Source organism: Streptopelia decaocto, assembly GCF_964273445.1.
Source record: "Streptopelia decaocto genome assembly, chromosome: 1".
Taxonomy (NCBI): domain Eukaryota; kingdom Metazoa; phylum Chordata; class Aves; order Columbiformes; family Columbidae; genus Streptopelia; species Streptopelia decaocto.
Window position 1 is genome coordinate 14,059,905 of NC_138663.1, and position 17,625 is coordinate 14,077,529.

Sequence of the window (17,625 nt, forward strand, 5' to 3'; positions counted from 1 at the left end):
TTCTGCCCTTGTTCGGCTCGGACGGTGGGTAAACGCCGCCCGCAGTCCCACTTGGGAGTACGGGCGGGCTCAGTCCACCTAGAGCTGCACGGAGAAGTTTCCTAGACTGGGTTTTCTCAGGAACCCGCAGCGGTACCGGCGCTCACGGGCGGTACCGGCGCTCACGGGCGGTACCGGCGCTCACGGGAGGTACCGGCGCTCACGGGAGGTACCGGCGCTCACGGGAGGTACCGGCGCTCACGGGAGGTACCGGCGCGGCGGGGGCTGCGGTGTCCCGTGGGGCCGGGCAGGGCCCTCCCGCAGGGCAGCCCCGCTCGCAGGCCCCGCGGTCCCCATGGACATTTCCCCTACCGTAGAAATTTAAACTCATGCCCAAGCCTTAAAGAAGTTAAAACTCCGAAGTTAAACTTATGCCCAAGTTTCTTCACGTGATGGATTTCAGCCATCGCCTCACACCTTCTTCACGCCCATGAGTTCACACGGGACTCCAGCCGACGGGATGGGAGGTGAGGGATTCTGAGGCACCCAGGCCTGAGAAATTAGGTGCTAAGACATAAGTATGAATTTTTTTAATCTTTCCTTACCTCCTTAAGCACATAATACAATGGAAGGTGAAAAACAAAGCTATGCAGCTGCGATATGAAAAAAAAATAAATGTATTTAGCAGCAATATGAAATCTAGGACTATTTGGACCTCCCGTAATACATTCATGTACATTTTATCTTGAAGATCAGGAACTGATGTCCAGTTTACTAGTGAAGAAATCTTACCTATGTTCAGAGGCTAAGGTTCTCAAAGTATGTCTTGGAAGGCTAGGAACATGAGCCTTACTCTTCTTATCGTTCATCTGTCATTCTCTTAGTCTCTGTAAGGCAGAGGAAGGATACTGCCACCAAATTATCTTGTTCTGTATGAAGAAGACAGGTATGTATTGTTTGCTTACGGTGAGGCAAATTTGCTGACCTTTGCCAGTGGAAAATCCTGATTTCTTTCTTTTTTCTGGCTCTTTTCACCTGACATTTCCTGATCATTTCATCACTATCAGTATGTCTAATGCTAAACTGGGCTTGTAGTTGCAATTATTTTTACTCATATGTTATTAAACACAAATCTACAGCGACTGATTTAAGTTATTTTTACTGTTATTTTATGGAATCTAAGACCTACTAAATGAGTTAGATGATATGGCTTCTCTCTATAGCTCTGATCAATGCCCATTAGTAGTTAGTAATAATTAGTGCCTATGTATAGAAATTTGCGTGAGCAACAAGGTCAGTGCCTCCAAGCTGGTGGTAGCTGATTGCCAATAATAGCAGATTTAGGATGCTCATCTTACACTTCATCTGAGTATCTTCTGGTAGGCCGACCTGCCTCCACGTGTCATTTGCAAGTAGTTTTTATGTTACCAGTGCTGCAAAAGCCACAGTTCGGGAGGCTTTGCTTTAGTAAATGTATTTTGTCTGTACTACAAATATACACGTCAACATTTGGAGGCTGAAAGTAAAGACAGCTGGTGTCTGTGCAGCATGCAGTTTTCAGTTCAAAAGGTGAACATCTCTTTTCTGGTATAACAACTAGTGAAGAATTATGTGGTTGTGTAATTTTGGACACTGCTGGAAGTTTATATCAGCACCTGTTACCTACTCTGCCACACCAGTGTGCACAACATGAAAAAGTTCAGCTTCAGAATTGCCCTTCAACAGAATCAGAATTTTAAATTAGTTTCCTGTTTCAGTATTCCCATGAGCCAACTAACATCTCAGTCTAGTCCTGTCACTTTGGTAGGTTTTGATCATTCAATGTCTGATGCACACAAATGCATTTAAACTGGGGAAAAGTCCCAGTGGGACATCTGTGCTCATACAGTTGTGTAAACCCAGAACAGAGATCTCTCTGACTCATAGTACAGCCCAGACGTGCTAATGTGCTTAGAGGACTGACGTTAGGATCCTGCAGGAGCTGGAGGCCAGAAGTTCCTAACAGATGGGAAGGTTCCAGCCATCTGTGCATTAGGTAAGAGTTTTTTGCTTGGCACCTAGTCCTAAGAAAGGGAGTGTTAATAATAGTATTTTCTTCAGTGGCATGCATTCCTGGCATTTTTACTACTCATACTGTCTGTATATATTGTCCACTATATATGGAAATGAAAAAGATTTGGGAACTTCTTTGTACTGCAGAGAGGCACATATACGGAGGAATAACAAAGTGGGGTTATTTGGGGGCCACAGAATCATAATCATAGTGCATTTTATTTTCTCACAGTGAAATTTAACAGCTGGAACAGAATCATTTTTTATTGAAGAAGTTTTTGGGATATACCATTTCATTAGTCACTTGGAAGGATAAGGTCCTTAATGTAGCTTAATCTGCTTAATGCAACAACCTATATCTTAATTAGAATCGCACAGTTAGTATTTCATGAATTGTATCCGCAGTGGTGTCTTTCCCTTGGAGACAGCGTATGCATTATTCATGGACCCGACAGCTCAACTAACTTGATTATAAAACTTTTCTTGATGAAGTGTTTAATCTCCTGTGCAACCAAAGTTTGACAGTATTTTGTTTAGATCTCTAAAGTGTAGAATTAATATCTTTTTCAGGAATTTTACTTGAGTTGTTTGACATAAGCTGTGTCAGAGCAAGATACTCATTGTCTTGAGCACAATCTAAAGTAGGAAAAAATGACATTTCTGAGAGTTAAAATTTTTATAGCTTTACAACTGAGCTGGTTTAACTTTATTAGAAATCCTCCTAGATAACAAGATAAAAAATGTTGTACCGTCTCTTGCTCCATCTTAGAATATCCAGTCATAGTCCAAAATCTCTTTAGTCTTAGTCTTGCTGTGTGCTAGGCAATGTTTACTGTTATAATGCAGATGCAGTTTATCACAGAAAAAACAAACAAACAAAAAAACCCCAGAGTTTTTGGATCTGTGCTGGATCTCTAAGTGAAATAAACTATCTTAGCAAAGAAGTTTTTCACCACTCTAATATTAGCTACATTGAAATTTTTACTAGAATATAAATTTTTCACCAAAATAAATTTTACTACCCTAGTAAAAGTCTTTTTGATAATATTGGCCCATATCAGGATGTAATCAAAAACACAACCCAGCCCTCTAACTGTGGTGTGGAGAGGAAACCACCCTGATGGTATCTACACTGTTTTGGAGAGAAGTTAAGGCAGAGAAGTTATTTGGCACCTGTTGCAGGCAGAGGCAAGCAGAGTTTCAAATCATCTTGGATGCTAAGTTACCCTGTGAAAGAGGGTTATGCAACCAGCTATTATAATATATTTAGATATATATATATAGGTTTGAAATGCTTCACAGTAATGTTTAATCAAAACATTAAATTGCCTTAGTTACAAAATTGGTGTATCATGAATATACAATACTTAGTGAAAGGACTGTAATGTCATGTTTACCATTACAAATCCAAACCTCTTACATAATAAAGATTTTGACAGTCTTTGGGGCTGCAGAGAAGGAACTTAAGAACTACGGTTAAAACAAACTAGAATGTGCTTCTAAATATTATGTGAAATACTCTCTTGATGCCTAGTTGGTATTTCTTTAAGCTAGGGGACAAAACTGGGGGAGGCAATAAACTGACACCACAACAGAAACATTTGGCTGTGTTATGCTGGTAAGGGGCCAGGAGTGTTCTCCAGCCCCAGCACCAAATTGTGAAGCACATCTATTTTCATACATTCCCAGCCCTGAAGAGCAGGTGCTGCATGAAAACTGCTGCCAGACGTCTCCCCTGGCTCATGCTGGTCCCTGACACACACGTGGGCACTAGAATGCCAGTTGGCATGAGCCAAAACTCAGGTACCAACTTTGCTAGAGAATTAGTGGTTATTAAAGTGTGGCAATGCGCAGACCCATGTGTTCCAGTTTACTGAAACTCATCTAGCCTTAGACAACACCTGGTTTTGAGATTTAACCATGGATCTCAGGGGAAATTAAAGTTGTTACCTTTGTTTCCAAAATCAGTGAAGCTTGGCAGTGCCCTTATGAACAAGCACTACCATGAGATGATGCTGTCACAGTCAGTACCTGATAATGTAATATTGCATAACATTTTACAAAATTACTGTCATTAAAATTTATTTAGGAGATTCAATTACAGCATCTAAAGGGCCTGATCATATTCCTTTGTGAGTGGCACTGTGCAGAAAGAAAAATCTTTGCCCTTTGGCAATTGAATTTGTAACTGGGCATGAGATACTGTGACAGGTTTAATAAACAGGAAAAAGATATCCTGGATGTACAAAGGAGAAAAAAAAAATAATATGTAGGATAGCTCCTAAGACAGTTAGGCTGTTATGAGGGTCTTGACTTTTAGTTGCAAATTAAAATTTGTAGAACATTGTGTTGCTTTCATTGCAGACAAGATAATGAGAAACTCTTTCTGTCTAAATGCATTACTGAAAAGTGTCCCTCTAACATTTTAGAGTTATACTAAAATGGATCAAGTTTATGACCATCTTTTATTTAAGGCACCATTGCTAATGGATAGTGCCATGGCTTGGATGTGAACACTGGCAGTTGCTATGATCTTAACTATACCCTCTAGTTTAATTTCTGATATAACCAGATTGCTGTCTGTATACGTTATGAACCTTATTCTCATGCCATTTATATCTCTGTGGTTTCATTTTTTTGTGGCTCTAAGAAGTATTTGGCCCTAGCTTTGTGATTTTATTCATCACAGGGCCAAGTGGGTTATTGTGAGGCAGATACGTGTCATCTTACAAGCCCAGGGCTAGGTCTCGCTGGGTCTGTAAGATGGTCTGGCTGCCTTCATGGCTGTGAACATAACCCTTCAGCAGGGAGTGCCCGTTGTGAGTCCACTGGAATGCAGGAGGAAAATTCATCCTGCCCAGACACAGCTTACTTGTTTGGCGTACGGTCAGCCTGCAAAATGAGAGGGTTACTATGCTGAAAGTACTGCAAAGTGCTCAGAGAGGGACAAGGTGCAAGCGTGTAGAAAGGGAAAGAGGTATGAGAGCATGGAAGAATATACCCTTAAGTAATTTGTGGTGGAAATACGCTGGCTGGGGATGTTCCCAACTGTGCACATCTGCAGAAGGAATATCTAGACTGCCCAAAGAGGATCCTGAAAGGGTGCACGGGCCTGAGTTATCACCAGACGTGTCCCAAATAGGTTGTTCTCAGGATGATTTTGGGGCGCACCAATACAGAGATGAGCTGATCATGAGAGTGTGACAGGTCAGTCCAACTATTTATTCTATGTGCTTTATGGGAGTTGCCCATAAAGCTGCAGAGTGTAAAAACTGACTCTTCCTTCTCATGTTTGAACATAACACCTTTGAAGTCTTACACACAGACAATGTTGGAGGTTCATAGATGTTTATTTCCTGCTAAACAGTGACATACCCACTGGGAGATCCTTAGATTAGGACAACTCCTTTGAATTCACTGTCTGTCTCATTTTTTGAGTTTAAAGTTGTTGTAATACCTCTGACAACAATGCAGAATAAAAACAGTGATGGTTGTGGAAGAACTGGGGCCACTGTTTACTCATATACTTTCAGAGCACATATGGAAAGACAAAGCCACACAGAAACTACAATCATATATAAATGGGCTCCTTCAGAAAGAATGAAACTAAGCAGACTTGGTGTCGTGATCACTTCTGTTCACTGCTCTGTAGTTTCACCCTCTCAGAGCAATAATCCGAGCCCATTCCTCTCCATGCCTTCTGTGTCATCTGTTTGGGCAAGAGGCAGCTCGTGCTGAGGTTAATCCAGTGAGTCATGTGTGCAGGCAGACTGGCCAGCAAGTGCTCATGCCCACTGCCAGCTGACTCATACTAAGGTAATACATGCTGCCATGTTCCACCTACTTTTCTCATACTCAGGGAACTAATTTGAGTCTCCTTCGTATATCCAGATACTAATGTTAAAGAAAATTATAGGAACTTAATTACTTTGGTCTGGTTTAGGCTTACTTCAGGGGTGTACTATGACATGCTCTGTGGCCTTAGTCCCTTGATTGACTGGAACAGATGCTTTTGGAGCATCATTTAGATCCCATCAAGCACAATTTTTTAATATTTACTTTCTATGAAAACCAGGCTACAGGGAAAAGGACAGGTGCATACCAGGTTTCTTCACAGTGTGAACTGGGATGTAGCTGAGTTGTTCACCTTAATTAAGAAACCAGGGAATGCTCTAAGATTTCCTAAACCTCAGAAAGCCCTCAAAATTTCTTCCCTTCTTTCAAATATCATTGAAGTTGGCTGATTGCTTTGACACAAAGGCACAGAGCATGGTTTCATAAGACACCTGGTTAAAATTAGATAATACTGCTGGTATTGTAACCGAGAACTTTTGCATAATTTAAAATAAATTAGTTTTTAGATTACAGTGAAAAAATACATTGTGAAATGAAAAACAAGAAAAAGTAATAACTTTTAAAGTCATGTAAAGCAACTACAGGGAAATAGTCGTGAAGAAGAAAGGAGGTGTATAATGATGAGGTAAGTCAGAGCTCGCTCCAGATTGCTTGTAAATATTCAGAATCACTGACCATTATTTTCCTTGCCTGCACAAATAGTTTTTGTAGCCTTATTATACAAGCATCACAGAAATACAGGGCTAGGAGCTTCAGGAAATCTCATAGTCCAAACCACTGCACTCAGTGAGGATCTTTCATAATGGAAATATTATTGTAACTGTTGACACTCCATGCAGGTGTGTGATGTGCTACAGGAGCCTGCCTCCAGCTGCTGCTCTGGCACTAATGGAAACTGCTGTGTGCAGCAGTACTACTGACCCCAGTACCTGCGACCGCCCTCCTGAAACGAGTCTGAAACCTCTTCTTCATCCACAGCTCCCCGGAGGGAGAGGGAAAGGAAATCCACTCTGGTTCTAACACTTGGCACTGCATAGAGGAGAGAGTTATAAATAAATTGCAATCAAGAATGAGGACATGTGACTGCAGCCATGAAGGGCACTTTTTGGTATGCCAACAGATGAGCAACGCTCCGAGTGGCATTTGACCAAATGTCGCTCCGAATGTGTAGACACGATGATGATGTCAAAAAAGGCTCATTTGAATCAGGATTCAGGAGGATCCTCTATTTAAATCCTGTCTGAGATACTGACAGGCTGCGTGACCTTCTACAATAAACTGAGCTCCATGGGTCAAATTGGTCCTCGCTGCAACTAAATTGACTACAATGGAATTACTCTGGGAGTGAACTTGATTTCTCAGACATCAGTCAACACAGCTGGTTCACTGAGTACATGAAAGAAAAGCAAGCATAGATGTCAGTGGAAAATACATGCATCTGAAACGAGTCTTTTTGTTTTGGCAAAACTAGAGGAGAACTGCACAATCGTTACTAAAAATGCATAAATAATTGTTGATGGTGGTTTACTGGTCATGTAAATTCTATGAAGGTAACAAAGTTTTTCTTTCAAGGTAATTATTAGCATCATTGTCTTTTTCAAAGAGGATGTAATTGTCATGTATGTTATGTATAACATGGGAAATGACTGATGCTGCTTTAAATATTTTGGTATAGATATTTTTTCTTCCAAAAAAACCTACAAAATGATAAATGACTCACAGTGCTTCACGGCAGCAAGCTTCTTCCACAGCAAATGCTTTTGGAGCCAGATAACAAAATAATGGTGTTAATTAATAAAATACAATAGTTAAAAGTACATACATAAGCAGAAGAAAAAAATACCTTTAAAATGGAAAATAAGAAGATTGCTTCTAAGCTTCATGCTTCCTGGGATGGAGGCTTTTAGAAACAACAATTTTTATGGGTTTTGGGGTAGATACAGAACAAGTGACTTGCTCCTTTGTAGTAAATGAAGTGAGGGACTGGTGTTCTCTTGCTAACTTTTAACTGCGCTATTTATGTTTAATCATAGAAATACTGGCAATTGCAAGTGGGATTTCCCCTCATTTCACCAGGACCTCTACAAAGGTAGGAGTAAGTTTCTTTAGAGTTGAAATGGAGAGGTTTGATCATGAGCAGGTTTTCAAGCCAAGATGAAAGGACACCAAATCCTGGTGTCTGTGTGCCCAGGTCCCTAGGAGAACTTTGGGGAGTTTAGAACGTCAGTGTAAAAAGACCGAGACAAACCCGTGGTTTACAGAGCAACTGCAAGAGATGTTCTCCAGCACAGATAAAGCTAAAGAAAGGGTTCTTCTCTTATCCCTGCCATTCCTGTCATTTAAACAAAACCAGCAGTTACAAGTCAAAGGGTTCTTTTATCCCAGCTGCTCACATGATTTAAGTTTTAAAAGTATTTACAAAACACAAAATAGAGCAACCTTAATAAAAATAATTTTCCAGTTTCGTATGTGCTGTACTGTTCTTCTACCACAGATACCTTCATTCTAGATAAAACAAGACTGAAATTTAACAAGTAGGGGAAAACAAACAAACAAACCAACAAACCCCAAACTTGGCATGATTTAAGAAAACTTGGAGAGGTGACACTGGTGCATTTTTCTTCCTTCTTCATGCCAGTTTAGTAATCAAGACAATGGAGTTGCATCTCTAGACATGATTTTTAAAAAAAGATCTGAAAGGGTTTTCCAGTTCATCTTCTTGCATCAGAGCAGAATCTGCTCTATCTAATCAGCTCCTGGCAGATATTTGTTCAACCTGACCTTGAAAATTGGCAGTCATGCTGATTCTTCAAAGCTCTCCACAGCGAGCTGTTGCATAACATTCCTTACAGTTCAAAACCTTTTTGTAAAATATAACTTAAATCTTCAGGTTGTAACTTAAGGCTAGTACTTCTTGCCATATCAGTAGATATGGAGAACAGTTAGTATCTGTGCAGTACTTTTTATGTGTTTGACAACTGATATCATATCTTCCCTCAATCCTCTCATTGCTAGACTAAACAAAAATTCTTTCAATCTTACCTCATGGGTTACATTTTCTGTACTTCTGAAAATGACATGACTCTACCCTTGTTTCCTTATTGGTCTTTCTTCAAGTGAGGTGGCCAAACATGCATGCTGTACTTCAGCTGAGGTCTTATCAGTGCTAATTTGAAGAGAACCTTGCACAATGTATCTTTTATAGAGCTGTTTATACATCCCACAGCAATGTCTGCTGATTTTACAACAGCGTGACAGCACTGGCTTGTTCCATTTATGATGCAGGGCTACCCTGAGATGCTCTTCTGAAGGGCATACTGCTTACCAATAAGGAACACTCCACAACCTTCCTGTGCAGCTGATTATTCTTAAAAATAATACCATACATCCTTCCATCTTGAACAATGTCCTGATTTTTCAGACCACTGAAAAATGTTTCATGATAAAACAAATACATTACGTAGACTACAAAAAATACATCTGCCCGCATTAACAGACCAGTGGGATGACTGACAGCGATAGTCAGAAACATGTGAGATTACGGCTAATGGTTGAAGTAGTGCACCCACTATGCAATACCATCAATGCAAGAACTGCAGCCAGCTAGGGAGGAACTGCCCATCCCATAATTATGTTGAATCTACTTAGTAGTTGTGACTTGGATTCTTATTCCAAACCTTTCATTTGACATACTGCAGCTCATTTGGCACGAAGACCACACTGTGTTTGAAAATGCCTCTTAGCTAGATCTCTTAAGCCTCTCATATTAACTCAGTTCCTCCTTATATACTTACTTAACTGGGATTTTCAAAGAAAATAAGATATTCCAGAGGTACATGGGTACTCTCATGCCTCCCAGTCAGTATCTGAAGTTCTAGGGGCAAATGTGGAAGCAAATGTGTTAAAGGTATAATGGGTCTTTATGGATGCGCATAAATTTGAATGTGTTCTGGACTTACTGCTTTTCTACAGACCAGCTCATTACTGTATACGCACTGAAATTCTTGCACTGCAAACCTGATGATTTTCTGAGCATATGTGGCTTGAACTGCATCGCTTTGTGAAGGAGAACAATCGCAGTGCACATCAAATACAGAGAAAACCTGTGCATGCACAATATCTGGGATCAGTAGATGTTTGGCAGCCTGCTTGGAGTTACTGTTCTGCACGAGCTGCAAAACATCTGGAAGTCAGTAGAAAAATGTAGACAAGTGGTAGGGAAGAAAATGATCAGCATAAGCAGCTGTCTCCCACAAAAAATGGTAAGTCTGGCACTCTGGACTATAATAGGATTTGAGAAAGGCAACAATCTGGGACATAGAGCACAGTGGGTTTAAGAAGCTCCAGAAACTGTTTTCTTCAGAAAACTATAAATAAAGGCCAGTAAATCTGAAATCAGTCTGACAAAAGATTTTCAATGATATGCACCACTAAGCTTGGTGCAATCAGATTGTTAACTTGAAATGTAAAGGTTTAAATATCAACTTCATCAAGTTAGCTGCTTCTGTGAGCAGAGTTATCCAAACAATGTTATCCCACATTCCCAAACACTTTCTGCTGGCTTCTCAGATTATAAAATCCCCAACTTTCTCTTTGCCAGCCATCTATTAGCAGCCCTCTCTTTTCCCTTGGTAACTTCTACAGTGTGGTTATTTGTTGTACGAAAATCAACACAAAATGCAGTTGCCACAGAGTCTTGAACCCCGAACATGTGCAAGCATTGAAAAATAAATGTATTGTAATATAAAGATAGATAATACAAGGATGCTCCAGTGATTGCTTCAGTTGTCTTTAATTAATGACAAGAACTAAGTATTTAAATTTAAGTAAAGATGCTGCAGAATTTCCAAGTTGTTGCATTAAGATGCTGGAGAATATATGTTCAACTTGTGCCCTTGAGTAAATATGATGGTAATATCCTCTAATAATTTAATTATATATATATGGATCTGATCTTTCGATAAGGGAAGCCTGGGATGAGCTACTAGCCTGAAGCTCAGGGTAAGATTTGTTTTGCCTGAAGGTAGCTGCCTAGAAGTTGAGTGTCTTTAGTCTGCCCCAAAACAAACCCACAGTTTGGAGGTGCCTGATTTCTTTCTCTGACTATTGAGCGAGTGCAGAGAACTAATATTTTTATACAGCTGGAGCTGGGTGTGATGGGTGATAGCACCTGAATACCTGAGCACAGGCCAGGCCTACAGCACACAGAGATGAGCCAGGACTCAAATTTGGCCAGTTGGCAACAGCATCATGGATCCTGAGGAGTCTTACGGCATCATGGCAATCAGTGCAGGCAATAAAGCTGGCTGAGCAGCTGGGCAGAGCTGTAAAGCTGAATGCTTATATACGTTGCTTCCACAGTTAAACTGCAACAAGGAGCCGTGTAGCTGAGCAAAAACTGCTCTGGATCAATTACTATTTTGGGTAAGTCTGTACTCGGACTGTGTTAATGTCTGTATTAAACTACGTGGTCTGTAGTGTGTGTTTCCTGTCCCTTTCTTAAGCATTACTGAGATGATAGGGATAAGAGATAGAGAAAACTGGGTTTAAGGAAGGAGTTAAAAGAGAAAACTCAGTTATCTGGATGTTAGAATAGCATGTAACTGTATACTTACTGTATTGTAAGCTGTGCCTAGTAGCATTAACAGCGCTTTTTATGTAATGGAAAATCTATACTTGCCTTCCATAGATCGTTAAGAAAAGCTGCTCACAGCATTGCTGCCTGAACAATGTCTGAGCAGAGGAAGCATGGATCACAGAATCAAAGAACAGTGGCTGCTTTGGCTGCCTGATCAGGTGCCAAATTCTAATATTTTCAGTAATTGCATTTATTTAATTTTTCACTAACTGTGTTAATTTCTAGTGAGTTATGCTAGACTTGGGTGACTTTTAAATTATTTTCTGGGAAAAAAATGTGCTAAAATGACTTTTCCTTGAAATGAGCAAAAGGTTGAAATAAATGTTGAGGTTTGGGAATTCATCTATCACCAAATCAGAATAATGATATAAAACCTATATGTGGTTATTGTTAAAGTAAGGTATGGAAATGACACTTGTATAGAATGCCAACAAAAGCAATAAAAAAGGAATAATTTCTGAGATCCTTGTTCTGTAGCAAGCCTGCTAAAAGGCAAGGAGAAACCCATCTGGTTTGCTAAATCAGATGAACTCACCCACTGGAATTTCCTATTGACCTAATGCATCAGGCTGAATTTTTTGCTTGCCATGTTCTTGAAAAAGTGTTGTTATGAACTATCCAAACTCCTTCCATCTATCTTTCTGACAAAAGCCTTCAGAAGTCAGGTATGAGTTGTTTGGTGCTTAGCAACAGGTCCCTCTTTCTTATTTCAGTGCATAAATACCTATGAGAAAAAGAACTGCATGCAGACAGAATACTATAATATTCCCTGAAGAAAGTTTTTAATCAGCAGCTTCAAAAGAGTGCTTTGTTAATGAGCAACTGAAATGTTATAAATTCAGCCAACAGCCTTTATGTTTAATTTAGACAGTCTTCCTTGCAGCTCGAGAGTACAAAAGACCAGTGTCAGTGGCCTGTAGGCCTTTGCAGTTGCTGCACAGTGATTAACCATGGGAAGGAAAAGCTATTTGCAATTTAATTAGCTGGAGGATAACCTATAGGTAATACTGATAAAAATAATCAGCTATGTATCAGTGAGCAGCTGGCATAAAAATTGGACAACACAGTGTCCATAAAGTTTGTTTTGTATTCTCAAAACAGCTTTATTCACAAAAAAACCTCTACTCCTCTGCAAAAAAAAAAAAAAAAAAAAAAGAAAGAAAAAAAAAAGAATAATTTCTTGAGCCCATGTGTTTATGCTTGTTTGAATTCTGCTTGCTTCGCTGAGCTAAAGCCAATTCCTGGCAGCAGGATTTTGGCATATTCATTAAGTGCAATACTGTATCATCGCTTGAAAAACAAAATGAATTGTAAACAAACAGTGAACATGATGACTCTACGAAAAGCCAACACAGCACTAAACAGTAGTTTAGCTGAAGGCAATTTCAATTGTTAATGCTCTCACTGTGTGCTGCTTTCAGCAGTTTTGAAGGTCTTTTTCCTGAGTAGAGCTGTTCTGATGCACAGTTGCTGTGGCCTCTTGGCTGGGGTTGAATCAACCTGTAATTCAGGACAGCTCTTCCCGACTACTTCTGTCCTCACCGGATCATGATTGTGTGTCTTCCTGATACAAACCTTTATTTCAGAAGAAATATTTTATCTATATAATTGAGAGAAAAACTTTTTTATGTGATTATGCTTTCTTTGCTTATATCAAGATTGCCATTCTAGTTCTGTTACAGTGGTGCTGTTTTCAAAGAACTGTGTTCAGCCCCTGTATTGACACATGGTTATACATATATCAGCTATGTATCTGCACATTTCTGATTTATATTGCTTTCACTGCTACTACATGGAATTGTTTTATAAAGCAGAAGTATTGCTCTAGAAGCAACCAGCTAGATCTGTGAGTGCTGGAACCAGTTGAACCTTTTTCTCATTTTGGGTATTGTAGAGTCTCTGCCCATGTGACCTGATCCCGCAGCCGTTTCCTCAGCTGGGGCTTCCTGGCTGCTCACTTTCATGGGCCATAGGAATGCCTTTATCTTCGAGATCTCTGTGTACAGTAATGAGCATGGAAACATCTTTTCCTCAGAAAATCAGTTAGAATTGTCTAACTCGGACTGTATATTACTACTGGTTTTCATGGAGTTCCTGATGAGTTTGAAGGCTAAAGCCTGCTTAAAAACTGAAAGTGCCATTTGGTCCTTTTCCAGAAACCTGTTCATGAGGGATGCTAAACTAAAATAGACACTTAGTGTAAAATACAAAGTTCTTCATACTTAGGGTGAAATCTGGACTCTGGATTTGAAAAAAACAGATCATCATCCTGAGAATCTCACCTATGTCATCAACCCATTTCATAAGGCTTTGTGGCATCCTGAACTTGGCAGGTAACTATTTATCATGCTGATGAGTGCAGGATAAATGACAAGGACATCATTTCTATAGAACTCCTCTCTGCTAATCCTGGCCCTTTTACATCATTGTTGTTTGAGACTCGACACATAACAACTATGAAGAAAAGTCTCATTTTCTCCATCTGGAAGCTGCAGATAATACTGTTTAATAATCCATTTCTAAGTAATCTCATTGTAAAAAGAGATTGATGAAACCATTGAAAAAGTAGTCTTTGTAATAATTTAGTAGTGAAAGTTTATATATTCAGCTTGTACCGTTAGGGCACCAGTGTTTTGTTTTGTTTTATTTTATTTTTATTGCATTTTTTAGCTGAATAATAACATTTCTTGATTTAAAGTTGCATCTCTCTAATGACCTTTGCTGGATGTTACATTTTAGATTGCATTTACATATGAGACACTGCTATTTTGTTAAGTAGGAGACATATTACAAGGATAATCTGTTTATCTTAAGCTATAATTCTATGTCTAGCAAGGATTCAAATTTCTAGGATGGAGAAGGGCTAATAGCTCACTGAAGTCTGGTAAAACATCTTTGAGATAAATCCCAGCATAATTAGATCAGTTAGATCTAACTGTAAAATGCAAGACAAGCTTAATTTTAATTTTCAAATGCACAGTTTGATGCTTTGCTTTTTATTTTACAACTTGACAGAGATATATCTGAAATTAAAAAATGCTGGAACTGGATGGATCTTTTGAATATGCATAAACTAAAAAGCGAGAAGCTAAACTTTAAAAAAAAAGGAGAAGCAGCTAGCTTCATTTAAGGTTAGATTTTCTATTCCACGGAAACTAATTTGCCTCTAATGTAAATTCTCTGTTGAAAAGATGTGCCTACTTCGCAGCTGCAAAATCCTTCTTACATAGGCTGTGTGGGTACTAAAATAGTATGGGCAGCAAGATAACAGTAACAATAATAACTTCAGTTACAGAGATCTACAGTTACATATACAATTGAGGGATCCCTGTCAAATTAGGTAGCATCTGGTTTCTTGGCATTTAGGTTCATATTTTAACTGATATGTTAACAACAGTTTCTACTTTTGTTTTTAAATGTATGCAGTATATAATGCTTTGGTGTTTTACTATTTTAATGTAATTACAGTCCTTGTGACAGAAAATGGACAAGCCCCACTGCAGGATTAAAGCTGCTGTTTAAGCACGCAGCATACGAAGTGGCAGTACAAACTTTTTAGGGCAGTCAGTGCATTTTCATTCTGAACTGCAAAGGGAATTACAACTTGCTTACACACAAAAAACATTCCAGAAAAACTATGTATTTAAAATACTGTGGCTTTTTCTGGAACTGCACCATGTTTTGGAGCCTGAGGTAAATCACAGTGAATAACCTTCTCAAGCTTTAGCAACTGACACATCTCAGGAGTTTCTAACAACCGTCATTGTGATTTGTGAGTCACAGTAATTTTGTCACCTAAAATCTACTTGAGTGGTAACATTACAGAGCGACAGGAACGCCACTTCTGACAGCTCTTGTGAATCAACTCTGAGCAACAGGACCTTGGCAATTTTAGGAGACAGCTCACACTGAGCAGAAGGATCTTCAATTCCCATAATTTTCGAGACCCAGCATGGAAGCAGAGGCCTTGGCAAGAGACAGAGCGACTGTGGGCAACTCTGCACCCAGCTCCTTCAGAAACTGGCTGTATCTATTAAAAAGGGGGCACAGAAAGACTTGGGGAAAAGCCAGTACTACATTTGGGGCCTACAATCCAGGAGCATTTATCTCCCTTCAGATAATCTGCGACAGCCTGGCTTTCTCTTTCTTTGTGGAGCAAAGCAAGACAGCAGTGAGGAAGGTCTGTGGTATCTGTACTGAGGTGGAGGTTGTCAGTTCTGTGCTACAGTCTGAAGCACTGGGGAGCTCCTGAGTTAGGAAAATAGTACCGAAACCAGTGCCTTTCCCGCAGCGTATGTAGTACAGATTTCTCAAAGCAGTATTTTGGTTCTTTGTATTGTGTCACACTTAACACACTTAACTCAGACAAATAATAGAATTTAATGTCTCTTTTTCCCCTCATTTTTGAGATAATACTCCATTGGCCAAGTCAAAAGCTCCTACTCCAGGAAGAAAAGTAAAAAATTTCAACAGGGAGTAAAACCTGACAGCACTGTTTTCTGCATGTCTATACCTATTTATCTACAGCCATACACTCCAAGCATGCCCAGGAATGATCTCTGGCACTTAAATGAAGTTTCCTCCACTGGTACAGTGCCAGAACTTTTCCCAGCCCAAATCTGGCTCTTGTCAAGTGCCATTCCCCCAAGCTCTTCCCAGCCCCTGGCACCTGGAAGGGAGAGCTCCCAGCGGAGGGTTTGCCCAGGGCCATCCTGCGCTGGGAGCTCCAGGAGGTCACCAGTGCGGGCATGGGCAGTCCCTGCCTGCTGGCCTCCACGGAGCACTGAAATTACCATCCTCACCCCTAACAGTCCAATCTTTTAGGTACCTTGCATTTATTCAGAATACTTCTTAAAAGCTTAGATTGTTATCTTGTTTCAGTCTTGGGATTTCCCCCGCAAGGATGGATCAGGTTTGCAGCAAATGTGGTGCCCACAACCAGCAGTGCCCAAACAGCCGGTTTCAACGCTGTGAGGAGACGTGGCTGAAAGAACTCCAGTGGGCAATGAGTTCTACCTGCAGCAGCTTCCAAACTGAAGAAACGCAGGACTTTGTGGTCACTGAAACTGGTAATAATGGTTTACTGAGAGTGCTGCTCTGCAGAGTTCTTAGAGCAATCAAAACCCAGGCCTGTTTAGCACAGTTCACCATTAGCCAGCTCTGGAACAGTTCAGTTTGACAGTGGTTTCCTGGAGCATCTCACTGAAAATATGGGGTTTTTTTGGGCCCCACATTGTAAGAAGGACATTGAAGTACTAGAGAGAGTGCAGAGGAGGCGACGAAGCTGGTGAAGTGTCTGGAGCACAAGTCTGATGAGGAGCAGCTGAGGGAACTGGGGCTGTTCATCCTGGAGAACAGGAGGCTGAGGGGAGACCTTATTGCTGTCTACAACTACCTGGAAGGAGGTTGTAGCATGGAGAGGGTTGGTCTCTTCTCCCAAGTAACAAGTGATAGGACAAGAGGAAATGGCCTCGAGTTGCGCCAGGGGAGGTTCAGAACGGATATTAGGAAAAATTTCTTCACAGAGAGGGTTGTCAGGCATTGGAACAGGCTGCCCAGGGAGGTGGTGGAGTCACCACCCCTAGAGGTACTTGACAGATGCGTAGATGAGGTTCTTAGGGACGTGGTTTAGCGGTAGAGTTACATTAATGGTTGGACTCGATGATCTTAAGGGTTTCTTCCAACCAGAATGATTCTATGAATTACAGGCAAGCAGCACTTCTGTGAGGAACACGAACTTTCCATAGCTCGGATGGGGTCCCGGGCCTCGCTCCCACTGCTGGGCACACACTGCAGACCCTTGCTCAGGTCCGTGTTGCTGTTTCCTCATGAAGGCATCAACCCCCACCATAAGGGGCTCTGAAGAGAGGGGGGATTGCTGCACTGCCATGGAAGGAGGGTAGGAAAAGGGCAGGTAAAGGCGAGGCGGCAGTTTTAACCGGGGGCTGGGGGTCATGCTAGGGCTGGGACGGGCCCGGAGGCCCCGACTGCCGCCCCGGCCGAGCTGAGGCCACGGCGCCGCCTGACGGGATCGCCCCGCTGGGCGGGACGGGCGCTGCTGCTCCTGCGCACCGCCTGACGGAAGTCCGCCGTCGCCCCGC

The 17,625-nt window shown here is 40.8% G+C and overlaps 1 long non-coding RNA gene across 3 annotated transcripts; it reads left to right on the plus strand.

The window, feature by feature from the left end:
* The first annotated feature begins 16 nt into the window (after window positions 1-16).
* LOC309435085 lies at window positions 17-12,700 on the plus strand. 3 transcript variants are annotated; one of them, XR_014183103.1, is made up of 6 exons: window positions 17-132; window positions 228-506; window positions 6,726-7,458; window positions 7,920-7,975; window positions 11,248-11,310; window positions 11,576-12,700. It is a non-coding gene; the product is annotated as an uncharacterized lncRNA (long non-coding RNA). The 3 variants fall into 3 exon arrangements; XR_014183102.1 differs by having other exon boundaries at window positions 6,726-7,975; XR_014183104.1 differs by lacking the exons at window positions 11,248-11,310; window positions 11,576-12,700 and having other exon boundaries at window positions 6,726-8,346.
* The last annotated feature ends 4,925 nt before the right edge of the window (window positions 12,701-17,625 follow it).